The sequence below is a fragment of the Epinephelus lanceolatus genome, chromosome 10 (assembly GCF_041903045.1).
Source record: "Epinephelus lanceolatus isolate andai-2023 chromosome 10, ASM4190304v1, whole genome shotgun sequence".
NCBI lineage: Eukaryota > Metazoa > Chordata > Actinopteri > Perciformes > Serranidae > Epinephelus > Epinephelus lanceolatus.
The window spans coordinates 38,160,352-38,186,036 of record NC_135743.1 but is presented as its reverse complement, the minus strand read 5'-3'; the positions used below and the strand labels follow the sequence as shown (position 1 = coordinate 38,186,036).

The 25,685-nt window shown below is 41.8% G+C and overlaps 1 protein-coding gene across 3 annotated transcripts in view; it reads left to right on the top strand.

The window, feature by feature from the left end:
* Positions 1-25,685, top strand: part of cdk14 (cyclin dependent kinase 14) — a 289,130-nt gene that overhangs the window by 65,182 nt on the left and 198,263 nt on the right. Inside the window, exon 1 of one of the 3 annotated variants that reach the window (XM_033640450.2) lies at positions 8,551-8,674. The exons of 1 other annotated variant lie outside the window; for it this stretch is intronic. The gene's annotated coding sequence lies outside the window, so the exon portion shown is untranslated. Of the gene's footprint in view, positions 1-8,550; positions 8,697-25,685 lie in introns of those variants that run through there. One more of the 3 variants, XM_033640449.2, reaches the window with a different exon arrangement.

The window sequence follows — 25,685 nt, the reverse complement described above, 5'->3', positions numbered from 1 at the left end:
ACATTTCAAACAGTCCTATCACTTAAAGCAGATGGCATTAAAGTCCCTCAAGGTAGCAACATCAGAGCAGACACAAGACCTTGAGCAAGTATTCAGCTCGGAGGAAAACATGTCGCCATTGAGTCAGACTTGAGCTCAGACCAAATTCCACTGAAATTAGTCTCTGATGATAAAATCAATATGAGTCTCCTGCCACGCTGGCTACTGTTTAATGAGACAACATCTCAGTGGTTGGTTTATGTGCGGTCTGAGGCCTTTGACTGTTTGCACACTTGACTCCAGCTGAATCAAACACTTTTGGTGCTAATTGTCCGCTAACATTGCAAAATGCTACTGAACTATGCCAGTCAGGGGTGTGTGGTGTGTGGGAGAATATACTTTCATTACATGGATATCATGCCTGATTCATTACACATATTAAAGGGTGTTAGTGTATTTGTCACTGTTGGTTTTTGCAGTCAAAGAGTCTGAAAGCATTTATTATAATAATGAGCTATATCATGAATAAAACAGCAGCTGGCTGCTGAACAGTTCAGGCAGGCAGCTGTCAGATTCACTCCTTTCACCACCTCATGTTCGATGGTATTATTGAGTTTCCTCACAACATACAGGAGCTTGTCATTGCAGTGCAGTTCAGGTACAATCTATGGTATCTCAGATTTCACATCTTTTCAAAAGCACATTAAAGCACCATACATCAACAGCAGACCTCAAATGATCCAGTATCATTTGTATTAGTAAGCAATGATATGATTTGCTGTAACAATATGCAACAGTGATTGTCAACAGGCAGCCTGCAGGCCACATATGGCCCACCAAAGCCTCCCACCCAGCCCACAGAATGTAAATCAATGCAGCAAATGCGAGGAGGAACAAAAGTTTGCTGGTATTCAGGAAATCTAGCATTTGTCAACTTTTATTAAAGCAACCTCAAAAACTGAAATTAAGATGGAAATAATTTTATGAGAAATGATTAACAAACCCACATTTATGTGTGTGCTTGACCCATGGATACCAACAATGTTATTAATCTACCTGTCAGCTTTTTATTTGTGAGTTTTGTGTTTGGCGGACCTAGAAAATATCACAGGTAGGGGCATCTTTACACTAGAATGGGGACAAACTCATAGCTCTCACTTCTCGTTTCCAGTCAAATGACAACAGCATTCAATCCATTTTTTGCCACGGGTCTGATCCTGGACCATCCTGTCTTCCCGATTAGCATACTTGCTGTTGCTGTCGTCTTTGGAGCCACTCTGCTTGGTGAACACTCAGTTCTACGCTTGCCCGGTTAGCACTAGCTCACATAGGCAGCAGCGGCTAACATCCAGCACTGACCCTCTCAACGGTTCCAACAAACCTCTCTGCAAATGGTCAATTCTGCGTTTGCCTGGTGCAGTGGCTAACGTTCAACACCAAGCTGTTTTAACAGTCCCAACAAGCTCACACTGACACCCAAAGGGCTTGACACGTTATAACCAGTAATGTTAGTCATGTGATGCTAACAGTTAGCCCCGTCACTGTGTGTGTGGCACACAAGTGTTCCTGGCGCAAAGCTCACACTCAGCCATTAGCAGCTACAGCTCATACATACAGTCTGTAGTGTGGTGCAGTTGAGCACAGAGGGTATGCCACCAAAATGTTCGCCACACTATTTACATTATGGGTATTGACTTAAGTACTTTATTGGAATTGGCGTTATTTAGAGAGTTCTGGTATTGGTATTGTATTTTAATTTTCAGAATGAGAGCCTGTGTTTGTATCAATCTGTTCCCCCTATCTAAATTCTGAGGTTTTTGTGGGTCTGTGAATGCAGTGCAGGCCGAACTCCTATTTTCCCCCTCAGCTGCTTCCTTATGAGCTGCGGGGAGGATAACTGATGAGGTGATCCGATCAGAGCTGGTCAGATCAGACTGATGGATGAGAGGAGCAGCTGTTTGTGAGTGAAATCAAACTTTTAGACCCATCACAATGAATACTTAAAGGGATAGTGCACCCAAAAATGAAACTCACTCATATGCCGCTGGAGACTCAGGTGAAGTTTTAGAGTCCTCACATCCCTTGCAGAGATCCAAGGGGAGAGGGGCTAGCAACACAACTCCACCTAATGGAGGCTTACGGCGCCCCAGATTCAAACGTCCAAAAACACATAATTGAAACCACAAAGTATCTCCATACTGCTCGTCCATAGTGATCCAAGTGTCCTGAAGCCCCAACATAAAAAGTTGTTTGGAAAAACGACATTTGAACTCTGTTTTTAGCCTGCTTGTGCTCAAGACCAGCGAAAGCACATGAACACACATGAACTCGGTGCCCATGTCTCACGGTCCCCACTCAAGCACACACAAGTGAGCGCGGTCCACAGAGAGGCAGTCAGAGCTACAGGCTACAGTGAGGCTAAAAACAGAGTTCAAATGACGTTTTTCCAAACAACTTTTTATGTCGGGGCTTCAGGACACTTGGATCACTACAGACGAGCAGTATGGAGATATTTTGTGGTTTCAGTTATGTGTTTTTGGACGTTTGAATCTGGGGCACCGTAAGCCTCCATTAGGTGGAGTTGTGTTGCTACCCCCTCTCCCCTTGGATCTCCGCAAGTGATGTAAGGACTCTAAAACTTCACCTGAGCCTCCCTCGGCATATGGGTGAGTAGATAATGGCTGAATTTTCATTTTTGGGTGCACTATCCCTTTAAGTTTCACTGTGCCTGATGCTGTGCTGCTCCATCTGTGCCCAGAGTAGGCTCTGCACTGCAAAATATGGAGCAATGAATACCCAAACAGTGTATATATTGCAGCAGCTCTTCTAAAGAACAGTCCAGCTCCAAATATAGAGAATCAAAACGTGGCTGCAAATATTTTAATTGTTTTTAAAAAAACAAAAGGGAAACCCTGAAATAACTAGCAGTGGGCTGGGCAGTGTATGTGAAACAAATATATTATTTTTGGTGCAGATGTGTTTTTGGTAGACACAGATGTTTAGTTTTATTCCTCTGCAGATGAGCTGAAAAGTGTATTTTAGACCCTGTTTTGTTTCCATATCCTGTAACTCCTCTATCTGGCTACTGATCTCCTCATTCTCTGCTCATCACACATCCAGGCAGGCTGTTCATTTTCTCTCTGCACTGTCTTACCTCTTACCCCCTGATGGACCCCCCCCCCCCAGTCACCCCAGTGACCCATACACAGTATGTGTATGTATGAGTGTGTGTGTGTGTATCTGCTTCCGGACCAGAGCTGGGAGGATGTTTTGTGCAACCCTGAATAATGAATGACCAACAGCCACCTCACCACAATTCTGTACCTCCCTTGCACATATTTCACATGTGTGAGTGTTTATATGTTAAAAGGGTTAAATCCTGTTAAAATGCAAATAATCTCTGCTGCAGTTTTTATGGTTTTAACTGATTGCTGTCTGCTGTGGCTCTGAAATCGACTCTGGTTTAGATCCAATCCGAGCCATCTTATTGTGAATTTCACACCTTCCTGCCTCACTACAACATAATAGACATGGTGTGGTTCCTGTGGCAACACGCCTGTCAGTCAAGGTCATCCATGACGGGGAGAGAGAGGGAGCAAGGGAAAAACAGAGCGGAGAGTGAGACTGAGTGAGAATGTGAACAAAGGAAAAGTCTCCTCTATCTGATGATTAGTGTTTGGTAGCGTGACGGAGCGTGACATGATTCGGGCGGCAGCTTCTCCTCCTTAAAATACACGTTGTGACACACACACTTCTCCTGCACTGCTCTCACAACCTTATTGTGAGATATTTTCTATTTAACATAATCATCATTAAGTTGCTCTTTGTTGTGTGTCTGTTGTTGCTGTTGGTGCTTTTGAAGTATTACTTTCACGTATTTATTCATACATTCATCTGTCTTCACCTAGTGGTTGTTAGGAGAAATGACATAGTTGTTAAAAAAAAAAAAAAAAAAACTCAAGCAGGTCTTGTCTTATCTCTGCAGTGCTGCTGGACTGCAAAGGTTCCTGTTAAACACACTGTATGGTTGTGTCGCAGTGGTGGACCGCCTCCCAGATGATTCAATTAATCTGTAATGGATTCAAACTTTTGTGGGGATACAAGCAAAAAACTGGGCTATAGTTTTGTTTAACAGAGTATTTTATTCTCCTTTCTTGTCCCCACTTTCTAAACATCACCTTCTGATAGGAGACGAGGGGTAGTGAGCAGGTATAATGCCGCAAGCAGAGTGAGAACAGAACAACAGATAATTTAGATTAAAAGGTCACTGAATATGACCATTACTCAGATAACTGATAAACAGTACATGCACTAAATTCTTAAATAAAAGGCAGATTGCAAATCAGTGAAGGCAAACTGCTGATAAAGACCATTAAAAAACATTCTGGTTGAGTGAAATTACTTGTAGCCTACTCTAATAGTTCATGTGGTTAAATATGTTTTGTAATGTCATTTCCACAGCGTTTATTCCCTCAGTATGTCATCCCAGCCTTTCACAGACTTTCACCCTGGAGACTGCTGTAGGCTTTACCTGTGAAATGATAGAGTTATAATAAAGATGGACGACACGACAGCTCACCAAAAATGGAGCCATTCTGTCTTGACCTCCCCCTGGTGGCTGGCTGCAATATGGGTCATAAACCCCGCCCCCTCTGTGTTAGCGTATGGGACAAGTACACATCAAATACATTTTTACAACAGTGGTTTTTGTCATTTTAGGTAGTTGTTACCAAGCTGTTGTTTGTTCAAGTGATCATTTTTCTAATAATTTTGGTTTTTATCAATTATTTGATGCCATAAAAAGGGGAATTGGCTACCTAATTGAAAGCTGTGAGTGCTAATCATTGTGTCATGATCAATGGCACTGCACGTGATTGGTCGGAAGGTGGGAACTTGATATCATGGGGATCACTAATGCACAGACTCTGGCTCCAATGACAATGTTACACTGCTATGCTATTGGGCTCGAAAGGGCATGTGATTGCGCAATGCATTGTGGGTCGCAAAAGCCATTTTTGCGGTCATTGTTGTTTTGTTTACGTTGGTAAGAGAGAGAAGAAGCGAAGCGAGAAGCGAGACAGAACACAACAAAAAATGGACTGGGCTAAGGAGAAGTCTGTTGGATGGTACCAAGACAAGCTGGACCCTGTTCCAAAGGCTCAGTACCTCAAAAAAATAAAGAAATTAGGTGGAGTGGATCCTTATGAGCACCGAAACACACATCATTTATTACTTGTATTACTTAGAAAGATTTACATTTTAAAGACAAAAAATTAGGTCAATTGTGATGTAAAAACTTAAAATTAATTTTCTATGTGTGGGGAGAGAGAGAGAGAGAGAGAGAGAGAGAGAGAGAGAGAGAGAGAGAGGATGTGCTTTGATTTTGCTTTGTTTGCTGCCCTCTGCTAACGTTAGCTTGGCTAACGCTAGCAGCCTACTAAATGCTGCGTATGAAACAACATAACACATGCTTAGATTCTAACTTACCGGTGTGACAATGCAGTGAACACACCAACATGTGTCGGGTGAGGTTTGGTCGTCTGATGGCTGCTATCCAAGCCATTTGGCACCCCTTGGTTAGCTCAGAGATCCGAGGTCCCTGGCTTTGTTTCCAAGTGGGAAAGAAAAAGAAAAAATCTTAGCCCATTGATCCTTTTTCTGTAGCGATCGTGAGAACGATTGTGGCAGTTAACTACACAGCAAGTCTGCACCTTTCGAGCCCTAGTATACCAGGCATGTGAAACGGGTCCATGTCATTGGTTCAACAGCCCATTGGTTCGACATCCCATTAGTCCGACTGTCCGCGGTGCTGAACGGCTCGCGGTGGGCGTATGGTGCGCCGCGACCGTCTTGAGGCAGAGCAGGCTCACGTCTTATGTGTTTTCACTTTCTTTTTCATTTTAACCCACACCATGATCTTTTCCTGACCCTAACCAAGTGGTTTTTGTGCCTAAACCTAACCAGACCTTAACCACACGGCATCATGATGATTTCGGAAAGGACTTTGGAACAATGAGTTTAATATGGTCGGAATAATGGGATGTCGAACCAATGGGCTGTCGAACCAATGCGCAGTTCCCTGTGAAACGTCATTAGCTAAGGCTAGCAAGCAGTAACTTAGTGCCTCTCCCTACACGTTGCATTAAGGCGACTATATACTTATGCTCAGCTCTATGCAGAGTCTACGCCGTATACTTTTGCAGTGTCTGTGTCACTCTGCAGTTACACGTCCAAAGCACTGGTAGGCAGCAGGGTTTCTATGAAGTGCTGTAAAGTGTAGTTGATTCGAAACACACCCAAAACACACATTAAAGACATGTTAAACATGGCTTAATAGTGACAATTTCAATTACAAGCACACAAACCAGCTTCACTATAACTGGCAGGATTCGCAGACAAAGCATTTGTTTTTTGCTGGAAACATTTTCCCCCAAATTTTTTATTTATATTATATATATATTTGCTTGTTTTCTATGGGATGCTCATTGCAGCTGGGGAAAAAGACACTGATGTGCATGAGCAGTGGGCGGAAGAACACAGAATCAAAGAAAAGGAAAGGAAAGACAACTTTTTGACTGGTGTGCTCTCTTTGGGAAATTTTCTATCAAATGACTAGACACTGATGTAGTCCAGTATGCACATCTCAAAATATATCCCATGCTACTCCTCATAACAGCAAGCAGAACCATGACCCCTGACACTCTGATTCCACTGTGCGTGTTCTTTCAATGTATGCAGGAGGAGCAGACAGTGTTGCATTACTCTTTAAGAGGTGAAATAAAATATGTATTATTTAATAAAAAGTATCAAACAAGAGTGTAGTGTAAAAATTAATTGCATTCATTAATTTTTGCTGTAAAAGTATTTAAACATTTCAGTTCAAATGAATTTTGGCAGATGTGTCGAAGTACAGCTGCTGGATTTTGGGCACAATTGTCCCCCTGTCCTCTACCACTGAAACTGGTCTGTAGTCTATTGTAATCCATTTTGCAGGGGAGTTAGTCAGCCACAGGTAGACTCACTCCGTTTGTGTCTGAATGCCTTGTCGAGTTTGGCACGTTAAGGCTGGCTGCGAGCACTGGCATCAGAGGCTGTGCTAGCTCACACTTCCAGGTTTGCTGCTAAATGCTTTGTGTTGAGGTGATATTTCAGGCTTGCAGTACTCCAATGGTACAAAAATTCCTTACTGCAGAAATTGCAGAGTATGGTGCTCCTATCAACAGTTCCATCCGGGCGTTTTTTAAATGTAAATGTTCCATTTAAGGGGCCAAGCAGCATCATCTCGTCTGCCTCCATCATGTGACAAAGCAACTGTGGCCTTCGTTGACGCCCTGGGTCAAAGGGCACCACGGAACGCGATTAATCAGTTGGTTGTTTTTTTTAACCCCTTATTTTTTCTGTGATTAATTAATTGAAATTAGTGTTCTATTTTGATAGCCTAGAAAAAAGATCATGTTTGGGTTTAAATAAATACATTTGTAATATAACGTGACTTAAATATGTCACTTGAGTGACATCAATACATGATGACCCTATGTTACTTGCATATTGTTACTTCATCAGTTGCTCTCAGCGTCAAATATTGACATGGATGGGTTTGCACTGGTGTTAGTTAAAAGCCTAGTGTGTCTCAAAAAGACGGCACAGGTTGTCTTAGGTGTCAATATCACGTACCAAAAAAAAGCATTAATAGGAAAATACAGTGTCAGTGTGCACGTCAGTGAGACTTTTTGTTATTTTAAGGTTTTAGTCCATGCCGTAGTTGTCTTGTGGCAAAACATTTTGCACAATGTTTCTACTCTTTGTACTTTTTGAGTCAGTGAAATGTATGATGTGGTATTAATTTGATCTCCTACAGTGCTGTAAATCAGAGATTGCAGGATTAATTAATTTTTCTTGTAGATGCTTGAAGGTCATGAGCAAGCTGCCAAAGAGGTGCTGCATGGTCTCTCTCCTGCCATATTTGAGAAAAACACATTTTTACTGATGAAGGACATGGCATTATTCCAAAGTGTGGTGAGGCAAGTTTAATTAAGATATATGGTTGGAGTTTTGTTGATGTTATCTTATCTATTTTTTTAATGTCATTTCATTTTTTGATCTAAGGTGCTGTAGCATAGTCAGGGAGATAAAAACAAGCCCGGTCCATTGCAGCTCATCTTCACTTAGCTTAGCTCAGCTCAGACTCACACACATTCATGCTGTAGCTGCATCACTGTAGCCTCAGCTGCTAGCTGCTGCTGCTGCCGCTGCAGACACTGTTTGCTTCCTTAAACTCCTCTGGGCTGTACCATCTGAGCAGAGCGGGGGTCCTCTAGGGTTTCAGGATGTCCTCGCGGACAGACTTTTTCCCTCCCATCTGCTGCATCGCACCCATTCTCGACCTCCAGCTGCCCCCCACCTGCAGCCTCCCCCCCCCCCCCCCCCTTGTCCCTCATGAGCCATAAGCTCACAGTCTCACAGGGCTGTCTGCCAGAAACAACACAGCCTCCTAATACCCTCCGCCGCTTCAGATTTCACTCCCCCCTCTGCTTATAGTACAATCTCATCATTTCCAGCTTGCAAAGGGAGCGGAAGAGAGGGAAGAGAGAGAGAGTGTGTGAGAGAGAGAGGGAGGGAGGGAGATGTTTTGAGCTGGTTTGCAGGGAGAGAGGTTGGCCTGAATGCGTTCTGTCTGCTCTTCAGAGGCATCCAGGTGAGCTGTTTCCTCCTGGAAGGTAAGAGGAAGGCTGAGATTGGTGCTTATTTTGTCCTGCATCCCTTGCCATCACCCCCCCACCCCCTTCTTCCCTTGCTTCGGATACATCGCTTCTGTTAGCGTGTGTGTGTGTTTGAGCGTGAACAGTATTCCCCAGATATACCACACACACTCGTAATATTGTATGGGGCGATGTGGAAATGTGCAGGCATGTTGGCATATATGCATTTACAGGGGAAATATGAATTGTGCATGCATGGTGTGTGTACAAGTGTGTGTGTGTGTGTGTGTGTGTGTTGTGGTTTTTCTTGGTGGGAGGGGGGGGATCAGGGTGATGATGAGCTCTCATGCTAGCATGACAGCTTGAAAGTGGATAGCCCACCTGAGTCCCAGTGCGTCTCAATGGTGAGGATGTGACGAGAGACTCTGGGGATAGGAAGAAAGTAGCGGGAAAAGGGAGAAGGCAGTGTGTGTGTGTGTGTGTGTGTGTGTGTGTGTGTGTGCTAAGCTTTAGCTGCAGTTTTTGCAACAAAGTCTCAATGTTGCCTTCTCCCTGAAACAACGTCAGCACTGTCAGGTCCCCCCCACCCCTTCACCGCCACCATCACTACCACCCATCCCCTCTGTGCTAATAGGTAGCATTTCCGTTGTGGTGGAATGGGTGCTGATGTTTTCTGGTCTAATGGACAGGATGCTCTGCTGCAGCATTTTCCTGCTCACTCTACAATATGTCGTCCCACTTTGGGCAATTTTGCAACATGCTCGTCTTTTCCGAGCCCAGAGGGATGGAATGTGAGCGCCGCGGGAGGACGAGGAAGAGAGACGGGAACAGGCCATTTACCATCTGTGGCAGCGTCTCATGGACGCATAGTGAGGCTTTCTGCAGGGCCATATGCAGCTCCTTGGGAAGACGGCAGGCCAGGCTGTTCGGAAAGAGAGGCAGGGAGAGAATAAGGAAGAAGCGCTGAAACAGGAGGAGTGGAGTATCAGGGTATCATGTGTTTGAGAGAGGATCAGTGTTGTCAGGATACAGGGCCAAATGTTGAGTGTCCTCTTAACTGAGAAGCAACAATGACTCTCTTTCTTTCATCGTGGCCTGGCAAGGCTCAGCAAGCGTTTGTGTGGGACACATGTCATTTCAAGTAGACTATAGCTAAGTGACAGTCCTTACCCTCAAGTTTTGCGTATGCTTCGAACAAACTAGGTTGTACAGATTGTCATTGCCCATGTTTATACCTGTTCTGAATGGCATCGCTGGAAGGTAGGCCGAAATCCCTGCAGTCATATCCGCCTCCTTGCTGCTTCACACTGTCTCTCTCTCCAAGAACTCTGTCTTTTGTGTATCTTTGTAGGCTTGGCGCAATGTATAACAACAGTGGCAATAAGGGCACATACTTTGGGATAGTCTTTTCCTGCAAAGCATTCATGGTGTGGTTGTGTGGAAAGGATAGCTGCTTGAAAGAGCAAACCCTGCCTACTTTCAGAACTCTGTACACCTGGCCAGTTGCTGATCAGTGTGTTTTGGAACATTACATTTTGCTTTTGATAAGGGGTTCCAAAGTGCTATTTAACAGTCTGTGAAGCACACCAAGGACTTCACTTAGGTGTATATTAAGTTCACTTAAATGTAAACTCTATGTCCACATTAGGCTCTGCAATACATAAATATATCAATATTGTGATATGAGACAGGATATCATCGTAGATTTTGCCTAGATTTTCCTTAACTCACTAAGTGAATATATCCACATTACTGGTAAACATTTATGAAAAAAATGATTGTGTAAATACTCTACCAGCACCAATAGTCAACCTTCATTATCAATTTTAAGGTATCTGATTGTCTCTGTATTGCCCAAGAGTATGTACACCTGACTTGCTGAAAACAGTACCCATGATCAGCCTGGAAAAGCACCATGATCTTTTAAAATGTCTTGTAAAGTATTCAAAAGAACACTTTCTCAATACATCTATGGCAAAAATATGGGACATTCAGCTGAAGAATCATGTTTTATTTCACATCTAGAACACCTAGTTTTAAGAGTTCATGCAGCAAGAGGAGTTTTGAAATGGATTGCTTATGGTTTTATTTAAACCAAAGATTTCCAAACTTTTTGACTTCTAACCTTTTAAAAATGACGATGAGTAATGCAAGAACTTTTCCAGGAATCCAGAAACCATTTCAAGAACCACAGACTTAATAAGTTTAGATGGTTGACAATAGTTTCTAGTGGCCCTGCTCTGGAGGTAGTATTTTCTCATAGTTTGGGCAGACTTCGTAGTATTGAGCACTGCTAATTGGTCAGACACCAACACTGTAGCTTCTACAACTTGTGAACTGTTTTAGTGACTGAAACAGACATTACATGTATTGGTTATTGACACCAAAAATGAAGATTTGTAATCAAAAGGACCTTTTGTCTACAATAATTCCTTGTCAAAAGTGCGTATTCAAGGTTCAAGGTTCATCTATTATCATTGTACAACCCAAGATTTCACAGTGAAATGTAATTTGTTGTCCCTCTATTCTGCACAACAAAAACAAACCAAAAATAGTAGCGATGAAAACACTGGTGAATTGTACAAGCAGATGATGTGGTTGTCACTGAAAGCACATTGAACTTTGACTACATTTAAGTACCAAGCATCATCAATGCAAACATAGAGTCGGCCTTTTCTTGTTTCCCCAGAGTCCTGTGCTCTGTCAGCCCAGAACACGGTCCAACATGAATCTGAGTTCAATTCCCCTTCCTTTTGGATGGGTATCAGCCAGGCTGGGCAGTGGAACAAGCCAAGGTCCAAGCTAGACCAGCCTAGCTCTTATCCTGGCTGTCTTCCCTCTTTGCCAGGGGTGGTCATACCTCATGACCATGAGCCAAGAGCATTTAAAGCAATTAGGTTTGGAGCCACTGATATACACACTACCCATGATAGACTGATTGGTCTGGTTGCCATCCATCAAACTTGGTCAATACCAGTGGATTATTTACAGACTAAAACCAAATTTTGAAAACTGAGCAAGCAGCAGATAGTTCAAAGCAAAGGTTATCTTCCTCTGTATTCATACCACCGCTTTGTTTTTATCTTTACCTCAATATAGTGAACCCTTCAAGGCATGTTTCGCTTGTGTCATGTAGAGGTTACTACAAACTGGAATACTTGAGCTTCGGTGCTGGCTTCTGGAAAGAGAGGTCAGGACAGTGTGAGCCCTGCACACAGGTCTGTGATAGCAGACACAATGCTTTTATTCAGATGCAATTCCCCAGAGATGGAGTCAATGGCACACGGAGTGATTCATATCAAGTGGCTGCAAAATGAAGGTGTTTGCTTAAGTGGCACTTGTGCTAATGAGTCAGTAGTGAATGCCCAATTAGACCTGAAATCCACATCCAGTTAATGCCATTTTGCCATTCTGATTTCATGTGGACACTGTTATGTAACATTGCAACATGAGACTGATTTTTTTTTTTTTTACATCATAAGCACTACATCCTAACAGCTGTCAATTTATATCAATAAATATGTTTTAATTTTTAGCCATGTCTATGGCTCTATGCATGGTACATTAGGTTGGTCCACCACTTTGTTCCAGATTGAAATATTTCAATGTAATTGACATGAAACTTTGTTCAGACATTTATAGTTCTGAGATAATGTATTTTACTGACTTTGGTGGAGCTGATTTTTCATGTTGCACCAACATGAGGCTGACATTTTCATTCTTAAGAATAAGTGAACTTCTGGATGGATCAGCATAAAATTTGGTACAGCCATTCATGCTCCCCTCAGGATAAATTTTAACAACTTAGGTGATGACAGTGTGTTCAGTACTTATGTTTATGACATAATACTTGGAAAAACTAGTGGCATTTTCCTTTACCCTTAGTTTATAGCCTACTTTATGTAAAGTGCCAGTGTTGGCATGCTAATACCCTACACCAAGATGGCAAACCTGGTAAACATAATACCAGCTTAACATCAGCATTTTAGCATTGTGACTTTGTGCATGTTAGCATGTTGTTGTTAGCATTTATCTCATTTGTGCACCTCACTGAGACACTAGCGTGTTGGCATGTTTTGTTTCTGTGTCAATCTTCAGGATTGCACAACCTTAAATCAATGATGTATTTAAACGAGAATGCCATCATTTTCACACATTAAAATCAGTTTACCACTCAATGGGAGTACTTCCTGAGGTCATCAGGGTTGTCTCAAATTTGGCTCATTTACAATGGAAAACTGTAGTTCACTACACTGCTCATTTAATCATTTATAAGGGTGTATGTATAGATATGAAATGCATAGTGTAGATGCATGTCTTGCAAACAATCTGTAAATCAACTGGCTAACATCAACAAGTGCAGGATTACTGTAGAAGGGTACTCACAGAGCGCAGACTTCCACCAAGCCCAAGTGCACTATTGTGCAATGTTAATGAAAGTGAAAAACAATTTGTGTATTTGCCCCATGATTCAAAGTAGCGCCAAAATTGAAAAGGTTCGTCCTTGGCTTACCATTCCACCAAGTTTCATGAAAACTGTGCCACTAGTTTTTTTTTTTGTTTTTTTTTTTTTTAATTTCTCATGACAAACAAACAAACTAACCCTCCTTGGTGGAGGTAGTAATGATCAATTGTGGGTAAATGGAAAATTAAATTGTAACTGTGTCTATGTTTCTGTATTTCCCTATGTGGACCACCTTAATAAGTACATTTACTGCACAGAAAAGCAGCGATGCTGGCAATGTGCTCTACCAGGAGAGAAATTTTAAATTCCAACTTTGAAAGAAACTGAGAGGCAAATCAGACTTAAGTGATGAGAACTCATTCTGATAGTGTTACAGCTTAACGGTGTGTCCAGAGGTTGTAATGAATCTCAGCGCAGCTCTTGTCTTTAGGGAGACAGAATGAGAAAATTGCCACCAGCATTGTAACAAAGTGAAGAGTTTCTCTGTTCAGTGAAGTATTTTCATTACAATGCTGTGCTCCTGGCTCAAGTTTCACAACCTTATATGACAGTGTTTTTGAGGATGAGCAAGGGTAGAGGCTGCCAGGGCTGGTAAGGAGAGAAGTTGGTGGGGTGGGATGGAGACTGAGGTAAGGAGCTGGCCACGTCACAGCCGTTCTCCTGAGTGACTCTGCGCTCTCATGAAGCCGGAAGTGCCGGGAAGCCAGCCAATTTAGTCATTTATGTCTGTGCTTTCTATTCTCCACAGTCCCAATGAAAGGCAATGGTCGGCTGTACTAATCAGGGGGTAGAAGGCCTGGCTGAGTCACTAACTGGCCAGAGCGTTTCCTCCTCCAAGAAGTCTGCTGGATCTCAAAAAGCTCCTTCACTCTGGGAAAAGAGGCTGGCTGGCTGGCTGGCACTGGTCACTGAGTTTGAGCTGTGAAGCTTCCTTGCAGTTAGAGGCACTGATGCACATGGTAACAATTATAAGCAGCAGTGATAAATGTATAAAACTGTAGTTAAAACGTGCTGGGTCATGGTCCAGTTTCTGATTCAAATCTACATTAATTTCGCTCCGCAATCAATGATGCAGACAGTACTGTAGGGCATGAAACTAATCAGAAAAAAGAACGACAATTAATCTAAACAAAAACATGCAAACTTAAGATTTATGCAGTCTGAAACAGGCTGAAGCTATATCTTAATATGCTGACCCCTTTTTCAGTACATATAGCATTTGACATTAAGTGCTACCATGAAGGGAATTAAAAAGCGGAAACTTATAGAATGCTGTACCAATACATAGTAACAGCAATATGGCTTTCTGATAGTGTATTTCTATACATCATCATCATCATCATCATCATTATGAGGCTGTGTCACACCCCTCAGCATCTCATAGTGATGCACAGGGCACCCTTTAGCCTTAGTGATGCAGGGATGAAACACACTGTAACACATAGTTAATGATGTGAAATGGTCAGTGGTCAATGGTAAGGTTTTGGCAACAAATCTACTTGGTTAGGTTTAGAAATGAGATCACGTTTTAGTCTAAAATAGGTATATTTCTTACGTAATGTAACGTGACATAAGTATGTCATGGGTGACATCAGTGCATGACGACTGTACATAAATGGCGTAATGTTACGTTAAAACAACAATGACTTTTGGTTTCACAGTATTGCAATTTACTTTTTAATCTATATGTGGTTTTCAGCACAATTAATTGTCTGTCACCACTCCCAGAAAACTCTTCCTATTTCAGCGTCATAACCATTAGGTGGTGTGTTTGTTGCCCAACTCCCAAACATTATGAAGTAAGTCAAATTCAGTGATAGTTTGTTAAACTCAAACAAACTTTTTAGAAAATTCCTTGGCCACTATATCCAAAAGTTGTTTCAACATCAACAAACTCCTGTAGTTTCACGATGGTGCAGCATGTTAGAGTTTAACAGAACTTAATTCAAAATCTGTAAAATTTCAGTTTACCACTGACAAACAAATTAGATTAATCTGCACCGTCTGAACAGGAATCTGAGGGGAAAAACTTGCTTCATCAACTTAAAAATAAGTGAATATCCCCTATGCCACTACAAAATAACAACTAGCCTAACTTGGAAACTTGTTATTAATTATGCACATTATATTTCTCTGTAAAGAAACTGTCTGTAGATGCTTACTCATTGGGACTGCTTAAAATATGTAAGCAGTCATCAACAAAAAACTGTAGCATGTCATTGATAACATCACGATAACGCTGTGAAATATCCCTACACTAACTTTTGTAATTTTCATCAGCAATCACTATTGGATTTCATACTTTTATCCAACTTTATCTGAGTTTTATGAGTAAAACACAAACAGTTTAAGTAAAATACATTCACTGAGTTAATGACAGATTTCTTAATGGGCCTTTCTCACAGCAGACATTTTGACTTGTCACAGTATGAAAGCACAGGTGTTACTAATAACATTAATAATGGCTCTGTTCTATTTAAGTGTTGCAGTGAGAGTGACAGCGAGCCAGCATGCACAATACCAGGACCCTGAAATCAAAGCAACCATCATTAATTTCATTATTCACACCTGTGTGTTTCCTACTGAGACAAGTCTGAATGTCTTCAGTGGAAAAGGCCTATCTGTATAGTGTGCCTGTCAGTCCCAACCTCTTTTACTGATTTACTATTGAATCATTTGAAAAAAAATATCCAACTTGATTGGACTTATAAAGTCAATACTGTATTTCCACTGGAAAATAAGACCTCAATTTCTGATTTCACCTCCTCTAATGAGTGCGTCCAATGGCCATTTTGGAAATGATTCTTTTATAATGTAGTTTTTAGGGTTTAAAGAAGACTATTTTGGGGTTTAGGTAGCCTTGGATCATTGCATGAACGTCTTGAAAACGAACCCCGTTTTGCGTTTGGGGGTTCCCGGTCTAGACCGATTCACGTCTCCATAAACGTTCAAATCAAACATGTAATGTACTCACCTCATAGGCACAGATGTTAGGAAGGTGTACGGGGGTTGCCGTGTGTTTGTATATCCGTTATTGTTCAATAAACATGCATTTTATCTCGGGATGTCTTGAAATTTTCTTCACCCCTTCTTTGTCCTGCAATGAATGAGTGCACCGGCTTTCCACTGCTCCACAGCGCCACTATAGCGGTTGGGAGGTTGGCTCCCAACCGCTATTGAACAATAACGGATATACAAACACACGGCAACCCCCGTACACCTTCCTAACATCTGTGCCTATGAGACGTGAATCGGTCTAGACCGGGAACCCCCAAACGAAAAATGGGGTTCGTTTTCAAGACGTTCATGCAATGAACGTCTTGGTCCAAGGCTAGGGTTTAGGAAGTTTGCTTAATTGTTAGGTGTTAAGAGCCATGCCCGCCAAAACCTATAACTGTAACTGCAACTTTTAATATATCTTTGCATTATACCTCAAGGGGATGGTGGAGTCCACACCACAACTACAACAATGATATCATTCAGATACATTTGAAACACTCACAGACAATCAAAATACATCAGAATTTAGGTGTCAGCTGGAATGGGCAGTTTGTGATGCTCCATTGTTTACAGAATGTTTATCAGTTTGGATGCTTGCCTTGTTATTGGTATTGTAATAGTTATCATTCTTTGTGCGGACAGCCCTTTACAGCCTATCACCGTCAGTTAAATACATATCCTTTTCGAGGATTCGTAACTATGTACTTTGTGGGATGTAGTTTATCCTTGAGAGTTGCTGTTTTTGTCCCACTGTGGAATATCTGGGGATTGACCAGTATCAAAGCTGGTCAACATACATCACTAAATATCATATAAATCTATCATTTCAGAGATGTGTTCAGTTTTCTGCAGTGGTGATGTAGGATGCAGTGATGAAGAGCCACTATCTGGGGCATCAGTTGGCTGTTGGGATATTTTATTCCACCACATATGTTAATTAAGACTCTCATCCACAATATCTTAAAGCTGGTGTTCAAAATGATGAAGAGCCACAGCAGCAACATAACAAAAATGCATCTACATATTTTATTTTGCTGGCGCACTTAATGAGAGTGACTTGCAGTGAGAAGTCACATTGACTTTGATAAGAGGCCAACAGAACTCAAGGATATGGGAAACTAGGTAAGTCTGAGCCAAAGAGGAAATTACTGTATTCCATCACAAAATAACCCCTAAAATAGATTAAAACTCAGATTAATAAATCACACAGAGGCATTTCTGTGTAGAGACTCTTCACAATCCAAGCCCAAAGGACAAGGTGTAGGAATGCATACCAAATGTTGCCCGACCATGTCTAAAGGCAAATGTGTAGGTTATATAGCTGTTCACAGTGGCCATGCTTGAAGATGGGGTAAAACGCCTGCCATCATTCAGTTGGACGTAGAACAGTGTCTTCTTTCGGTGAGTCTTTCCTCAAAGATACAGAGCGGACCTGTGACAATTATGAACTCGCCCTCAGCCTCAGATGTTGGTTTTACAGAAAAGACAGCTATTCTAACCAAAACAGCTAATGCCGGCTTCACAGAAAAACATTCCTGGGATAATGCTGCAATGCAAAGATGTCATCATACAGTAGGTAATGTGTTGTGAGTGTGCCACCACACATGGATTGGCCACAGCATTGTGTTTATTAGACACAGATTATCATTAACAATTATTCATGAATAAATACACACGTTGACAAGTGCTTTATTATTAACCTATTGTTTATTTCAGGAACCTAAATATACAAGAAAATAGACTTGCACCGATTACAATTTTTTGGGCTGATACCAATTTCTGATTTGGAGAGTGTTTGGATGGCCGATTCTGATTTTGTCTGATTCCGATTTCATTTTTTTCAAACCACTTTACAGCACACAAGATATTGCAATATTTTCTATCTTTGCTTTATTAGAACATTTTAACCAAGATACAACCAGCTTTTCAATAATCATCTCAAACAAACAAACAAAAACAGTGGCATGTTTCTTAACCTGTTAAGAAACATTTTCCTTTTTGCTCAACTGTAACTTCAGGTACAGTATTAAAATAAAAAGGCATACATAAATAAAAACATCGATAAATAAAATATAATTCTTGGTGTATAGCATTTGTGGGTAATTTCTTGAATAGACAAAAAAGTAAAAATATCTCCTGTGGAAAATTCACACAGGTCTTCAGGACGCGCCCGCCAGTAAGCGCGTGGACACACGTATCTTTGGCACGTAGACACGTGCCTCGTCAGTTTCAAGCGGCACAGTGCAGCAGTGAGAGCTCTGCAGTTCAGTTTAACACGGACAATTAACAACTTTCTCCTTCTCTCTTTTGATGTGTGTGCCTGAATGATTAAGGTGAGAAGCCGCCCATGTTTCATTTCCTCATATTGCCCAAGCCATGAGTTGCACATGTGCGTGTGTGTGCGCTGCTGATGTTACACAGTGTCAATCATGCGGCGTGCCGGGAATTTGACCAGCGTTTTAAATCGGCATATTTTAGACTGACCGGTTGGTTGCAGGTCATGGCTGATCATGTGAAAACCGGCCCAATTCTGAGCACTGCCAATAAATCGGTGCAAATCTACAAGTAAATATACATTTATAAGAAAAAAAAACAACAAAAAAAAAACAGTGGCATCGGGAAATAAACTATGTCAGAGCTCTCCCTAAATTTCTCAATTAAGGCTCCCTGGGGAGCTCTTAGGCGTATATTCTTATGGGCATCTTAGCAAAATGTGACATTAACCCTGTTTGGCTATTCTGCTAAAGTTTATGTACAAAGTGTAAATTCAGCAGCTTTACATATCATAAAAACTGAAAATACTAAGTCAGCTAAGTCTAAAAATAACAAGCCAACACTGACTCATACATGACACAAACCCCAGTCTCCTGGTTCAAAGTCCTGTGCTTAACCCATTCATCCACCATGTCTCAAGGCCAATTCACAGTTTCTTTATGTGTCTCCGAGGGTGCGCTTTGGTCCGTGTGACATAAATGTTGTCATCCACCACATCCATTAGGGTCAGCGTGGACCCCTTTGCAAACGTTCACGGGCAGCCCATTTTTTGTGAATGCAGTCATGGCAAGTGCACCAAATGCGGGTGATCCAAACTCTTGCTCCACATTCCAGTCCAGTTCAAAACACTGATGCCAAGCCAGCTGAAGCCACATGACGGCAGTGAAGTTAGTTTTAAGTTGGATATTTGACAGACATTGACTCCAGACCTAGCAGCATCATTTAGTTTAGCTTTCACCCGATGTCAGTCATAGGGGGGGCCGTAAGCTCACCTTCAGCCCTCCTGTTTACTGCCAGGGGATGAGACAGACCATCAATTGTATAATGAATAGAACCACATGTTCTAGGTTTGCAGCTGTTTTCATTGAAAGAACTCTAGTAAACCCCCTGTACATTACCTGTCCAGCACCAAACAGCAAAATCATCATGGCTGGTAAACATAGTGGAGCATTTAGCAGATAAAGAGCAGCATATTTCCCTTAGGAGTAGGTGGAGACCAAAAACAGAGCTAATAAGAGATTGAATATTGGAAGTACATTTGTCAGATGGCCAGAAACACAACTGTAATCAATGCAATGACTGTAATCAATGCAATTACTGTGTAAACAGGCAGTTGTCAACTATTTGAGCTCAAAGGCAGCCTCAGTAGTACTTAATAATCCTTTAACTCATTTTCAACTCAGCCTCACCTTGAATACATAAGTGGTCAGAGATAGAGATAGACTGATATGACTTTTACTGAAATGTCTCCACACTGACATGTTAGCTTACCCCTTAATCAGATCATCTTCTGTTAAACTGTGTCATCATTGTATCAGTCCATCATTTCTCTCTGTTCACCCTGCTGTAGTTCAAATCTCTGTCAGCAGGCAGTGACCAAGGCATCACACACAAAGCTTCTGTGTTTGAGGAGGCACCAGCTATATTTAGCACAGACACACACACAGCTATATCTGCCATTCAAGAACACTGAAACAAAGGCTTGTGCGCCCCAGACAGCGTGGATGGGAGGAGGATGAGGTGTTTTTTTCCAGTCTCTCCTCTGGTGTATCGTCTCACTATCGTCTTGAGCCCAGAATGATGAGCCCAGGCAAGCCGATAGCCCTGCTTTGTCTCAGTGAAATGGAAATGCGTTCACACAGTGGGTAAGCTCTGAATGTGGCCCAGTTAATATGGCTGATAGCCATGAGTTAGCAGAGCACATAAGTAGGCTTTATGGCTGATTGGTCTTTTATGGCCTATGTGGTCCTTGTCATCCTTCAAGCTAATGTCATCAGTAACTACTTCTCTGGAGATAGTTGCATTAGCCCGGGCCTGCCCACTGTGTTACTGCCTACCTTTTCCATTACTGTATGACAACCAGAAGATAAGATGGATCTTAAATGATCCCTGTGGGGCAATGGGGTCACTGCAGCACAACAGGATAAATTATAGATAGAAAAACAATGCAGTTAATCATCCTTTGTTTATATGTGTGCATGTGTGTGTGTGTGTTGGTATATGAGAGTGGCCGTGGTGGCGGAGGGGGCCGGTGGTGATTAAAGAGGCTGTCCTTGAACCAGAATCAATATGGTGTAATTGCATCCGTGGTGGGGTTTTCCTGTCTTGGCGGGGTGTTCCCACCCTGGCAACAGAGGAAAGCCAGATGAAGCACGGGATCCACATGCTGCCATGAACACATGGGCAGAGTCAGCCTTCCTGACACCAGTGTGCTTACACTCTTATTTGTTATATTCAGGGTTGCTGAGTAACTGATTACATGTTACTGGGATTACATTATCAGGTTGCAAAAAATAAAAAAACATGCGTAATTACATTGTTGTTTTATTGTCAAAAATCACTTGATTACATTTTTGAGGACGTCTTAAACATATGATATTAGAATTATGAAGCATGTTTTTTTTTTTTTTTCATGATAACCAATGCAAAGGCTGAGTGGAGATTGAGGGTTCAAGCAGCAGCAGCAGCAGCCCCTCCATCACCATTTGTGGAAGTTCGGCTGAAGGCATGTTGTTTTCAGGTTGTCTGTCTGTCCCATTCTGGTGAACGTTATATCACAAGGACACCTTGAAGGAATTTATTTATATCTTGCACAAACACTCACTTGGACTTTACAATAAACAGTTTAGATTATGGTGGTCAAAGGTCGAGGTCACTGTGACCTTACTTCCATCCCTTTCTCGTGAACACAATGAGTGCATTTACATGGACAGTTTAATTCCCTTTTCATTCGGAATGAAAGTTCATTCCTATTAAAAGTGATCTTGTAAACACCTAACTTGGAATGAAAATGGCCAATGCGACTGAAAATTCATTCCGACTTAAGGGACTGGAATTCTCTGTTTCTAATTCCCAGTGAAAGAATTTCTCGCACTTGTATACACTCATTCCTCTTTAAGTTCATTCCGGTCTTTCTGCGCATGCTTGTTTCCTTGCCCTTCTGGCGCGATGACGTATATAGCGTGCACTTGACTCGTTGTACTAAGTGGTTTCCATTCGCCAAAGTACAGTCTTCTGTCTCCCTTCTTCTCCTCAACAGATGAAGCATTAGCAGAACAAGGTTGTTGTTGTACTGCTGCTTCAAGAATAAAAGCAAAACAAGCCCGAAAAAGGCACTAAGAATGGTGTTGTCAAGCATCTTGTTATCCGGAACAAGGACTACAGTGTTTTCGTCCGGTAAATGTAAACACGTAACATCTGCCCCGCCCCCTATCCAATCAGAAACCTCCCCTGCCCCAGACCTTGTGCGGACCCGAATAAAAACGATTAAACTAATCTTCCATGTAAACCCTCATTCGGAATGAATATCTCCCATGTAAACTACCTGGAAAAACTTTGATTCTGAATGATTTAATTCAGAATTATTTTATTCCAAATGAGAAGCCATCATGTAACCGCACCCAATATCTCAGAAACATCTTGAGGGAATTTCCTAGAATTTGGCACAAAAACGCCCAGTTGAATTCAAGAATGAACTGATTAGATTTGGGTCAAGGTCACCGTGACTTAACAAAACATTTTTTGGTCCAAAATCAAGAATTCATTGGCTAATTATGACAAAGGGTCACATAAATGCCTAGTAGAATGAAATGATGAAGTGAGGACATTTTGTATCCAAAAAATGAAGGAACAGAAGTGGAGACATTTGGTTGAATGTTGTATTGGTGTCACCTTGAAACTGTGAAGATTTTATAGATCTTCTGTGCTGCAGGGTTGATGATGTGTGTGAAGCATCCACGCAAAAAAAAAAAAAAAAATACACTTATGCTTTTTGGTAAATTCCATTGAAGTCTTTACTACATACTGTATATTATATGAGTCCGGACAGACATGGATGTAAACAGCAACTTGACTGGTTGGTGGAGGCAAACAACCGCAGGGCTGTAATTCTAGTTTTGTTTTGGAAAAGATTCATGAGAGCAGTGAGAGTGATCCAAAACATTAAAGTTGCAGGACGTTAAACCAAAACAATGTGATAGGTGCTGGGACACTTAATAGTGCTGAAAGGAGCTGCAGAGTCAGGTAACAATGACAGAACTTAACTGTCTACTGTTAGCACAGATGCTATTATTACATTGCTTAGAGTTAATATGGAAGCAGAGATTTAAGTGTAGTATATCCATACACCATACTTTGTTACTTGACTTACTGAAAAGTTAAATTAAAAAAGAATATTAAAAGTAAAACAGATGGATCAGTGGGATCTATGATTTTCTGTAAGAGTCAAAGTGAATTATCAGGGTCCACCACAAAGAAAGCGCTACAAAGAGACGTACAGAGACCACTGGGGTTTTAGCTCATATCTGGACCTTTTTATGGGCCAACCTGTCCAACAGAGGGTCTGCTCTTTTACTAACTTGTCATTCTCGACTACTTCTACTAGGACTCATTGGTGCTGAATAATGTAGAAATATTGAATGAATCATTGAAAAGTTCTGTTTTGCTTCCTTGTAAACATGATTTTGTTCATGCACATAAACCCAGCTGCGCTTTTCATTTAAAATCACTGAATCACTTGGACATGTCTGATTCATTTGTTAAGCATGTGTTCGTGAGGTTTTTGAACACAGGTAAACCCTTTGAAAATAGGCTATAGACTTTCCCATTGCTAGCAGACCAGAGCTGTGTACACGGCTCTGCGACAGACTGTGCCTTTCTTTGTGTGGTGGGGGGTTATTTGGTTTATCACATTTGATGTCACAGACAGGCTGGAAAAGGCTTAGTAAACAGAAGAAAGCAGCATGGAGGCCCATGAAAACATTACAGTGGTTACTTCTTTTTATATATTTCTTACTTATTCAGTCTCTCTTTCAAACTTGGCACAGACTAATTTTGACTGATGTTTGAGTGCTGCTTGGATGAAGATGGATGGTACTTTGCGGTGGTGCGTCGTTGCATCTCGCCAGTTAAGGGGCTCAAACTAGGGCGCTAACCCAGGTATTGTGTTTCCATAGATGCCAGCTGTGAGCAGGTGTTGGCAGGTTTTTGTGTAGCTGAAAAGGGGCTTCAGTTTTATTAGCACATGTTGATTGTTTTGGCTATGCTGATGCATTTACAGTTGACCAGCACAAAAAATACAGTAACTCAACAACAGAATGAGAACAACATCTATCAGTATCCATGGTGACAGATGTGTCCTGCTTGTAGTGAAGTACAAATGCAGAGCGCCCTCTATATCTGTTAGTTAGGAGATCATCTGGAGATAATCTGCTCTCTGTCTGAGGAAGTAATATAGTAATTGAAGGCACTGATGGTTTCACTGTAATGAATAGTCAGTGTTTGCTTGTACATGTTTGTTATTCACTCATGTATGTGTTAAAGTGAATGAGTATGATGGCATGGGGATGGAGTAGACTTGTGGGGGCATGGAAGCCCTGTGTGTTATTTCCATCATGATGCCTCTGTTAATGGCAGGTGCAGGATTAATAGGTTCTCTGCAGTAGCCTGAAGTGAAATGTTGATGTGTTGCTGTGGGGAAATTTTAATGCTACATCATACAATATTTCATAGTGAGCTTTCACCTTTGTGGCAGTGGTTTGTGTTTGGCCCTTTCCTGCTTCAACATGACGATGCCATGCCTTTCCCAAGGACATGACTGCTCTGCACAGACCCAACACCTTTGGGATGAACGGAAGGCTGACTGTGAACCAGGCCACAGTCAGCATCACAAGGATGTTGGACCTCACTAATGCGTTTGTGGTAGCCTGATATTGGACAGAATTGACAGCTCATTACACTCCTTTTCCATCTTCAGTCTGACGTTGTGTCCACTCTAATCGATTTCTGTGGGGGAGGGGGATTCGCTTTTCCCAAACCAATCACTAGTGACCAATGTATCTGGCTGAGTCTAATATCGCTTTCAGCAGAGTCCTGCATGGGTCCATTTTTGAAAACCGTCACTCACATTAAGCTGGGTTTTCCACTGTTGATTTTCAAATCCAAAAAGTCTCTTGTCCCGTGGCATAAAATAAGTCAGGATTTCATATCTCAGTTGCTAAATACCTGACCTTGATGCCTGATCCCTGCACTGTGTTGCTCCCACTGCTGCATGTGTCTGCAGAGCGCAGCAGTACAGAACGTCTCCATGAGTTTTGGATCAACACTGCTCATTTTCATCTCAGTTGTTTCAGAGGTTATATGTCCCCGTCCTGCCCCTGTGACTCAAATGCACCCACTGACAGCCAACAGATGTTTTAGGCCTCTAATATTAATCTCATCTGGTTCTGGTTTTTATGCCTCAGTGCCTGTGATAGCCGTAGGCAGAGGCATTATGTTGTTGTCCGTCTGTCCAAACTGTACCATTCTTGTGAATGCAATATCTCAAGAACGCCTTGAGTGAATTTCTCCAAATTTAGCACAAACATCAACTTGAACTAAACCATGAACTGATTAGAATTTGGTGGTCAAAGGTCAAGGTCACTGTGACCTTTCATCCATCGTTTTCTTCTGAATGCAGTATCTAAGAACACTGTAATGGAGTTTCTTCAAATTTGGTACAAACATCCACTTGGACTCCAGAATGAACTGATTAGAATTTGGTGGTCAAAGGTCAAAGGTGAAGGTCACTGGGACCTCACAAAACATGTTTTTGGCCATAACTCAAGAATTCATATGGTTATTATAAAATAATTCACACAGATGTCGAAAGGGATATTATGATGAAGTGATATTTTATATCTAAAAGGTTAATGGTCAACTTCCCTTCGACATCATATTTGCTTATGCTTTTCTGGCCATTTCTTTAAATCATGGGCTCTAGTTTCGCAGACCGGGTGAGGCAGGGGCGCAGCGCACCTGGGCTTTGCCAACTGGGTGTGGCCAGGCGGATTTTGCAAGTTTGGCACACCGTGCGCCTGGCGCAGCTACTCCTCTTTCCCACCTCCGTCCCTCCTACCTGCGCAAGTCAGAAAGAGGGAGGAGAGAAGGTGTGGAGTGGGTTTTACACACATCACACCAATCAAATGAGCCCCTCTCCTCGCCCTTAAATGCGCTGCGCGAAGTCGTAATGAGAGTTTACTCAATTCGCCATGGCAGAAGAGAGCAGCAGC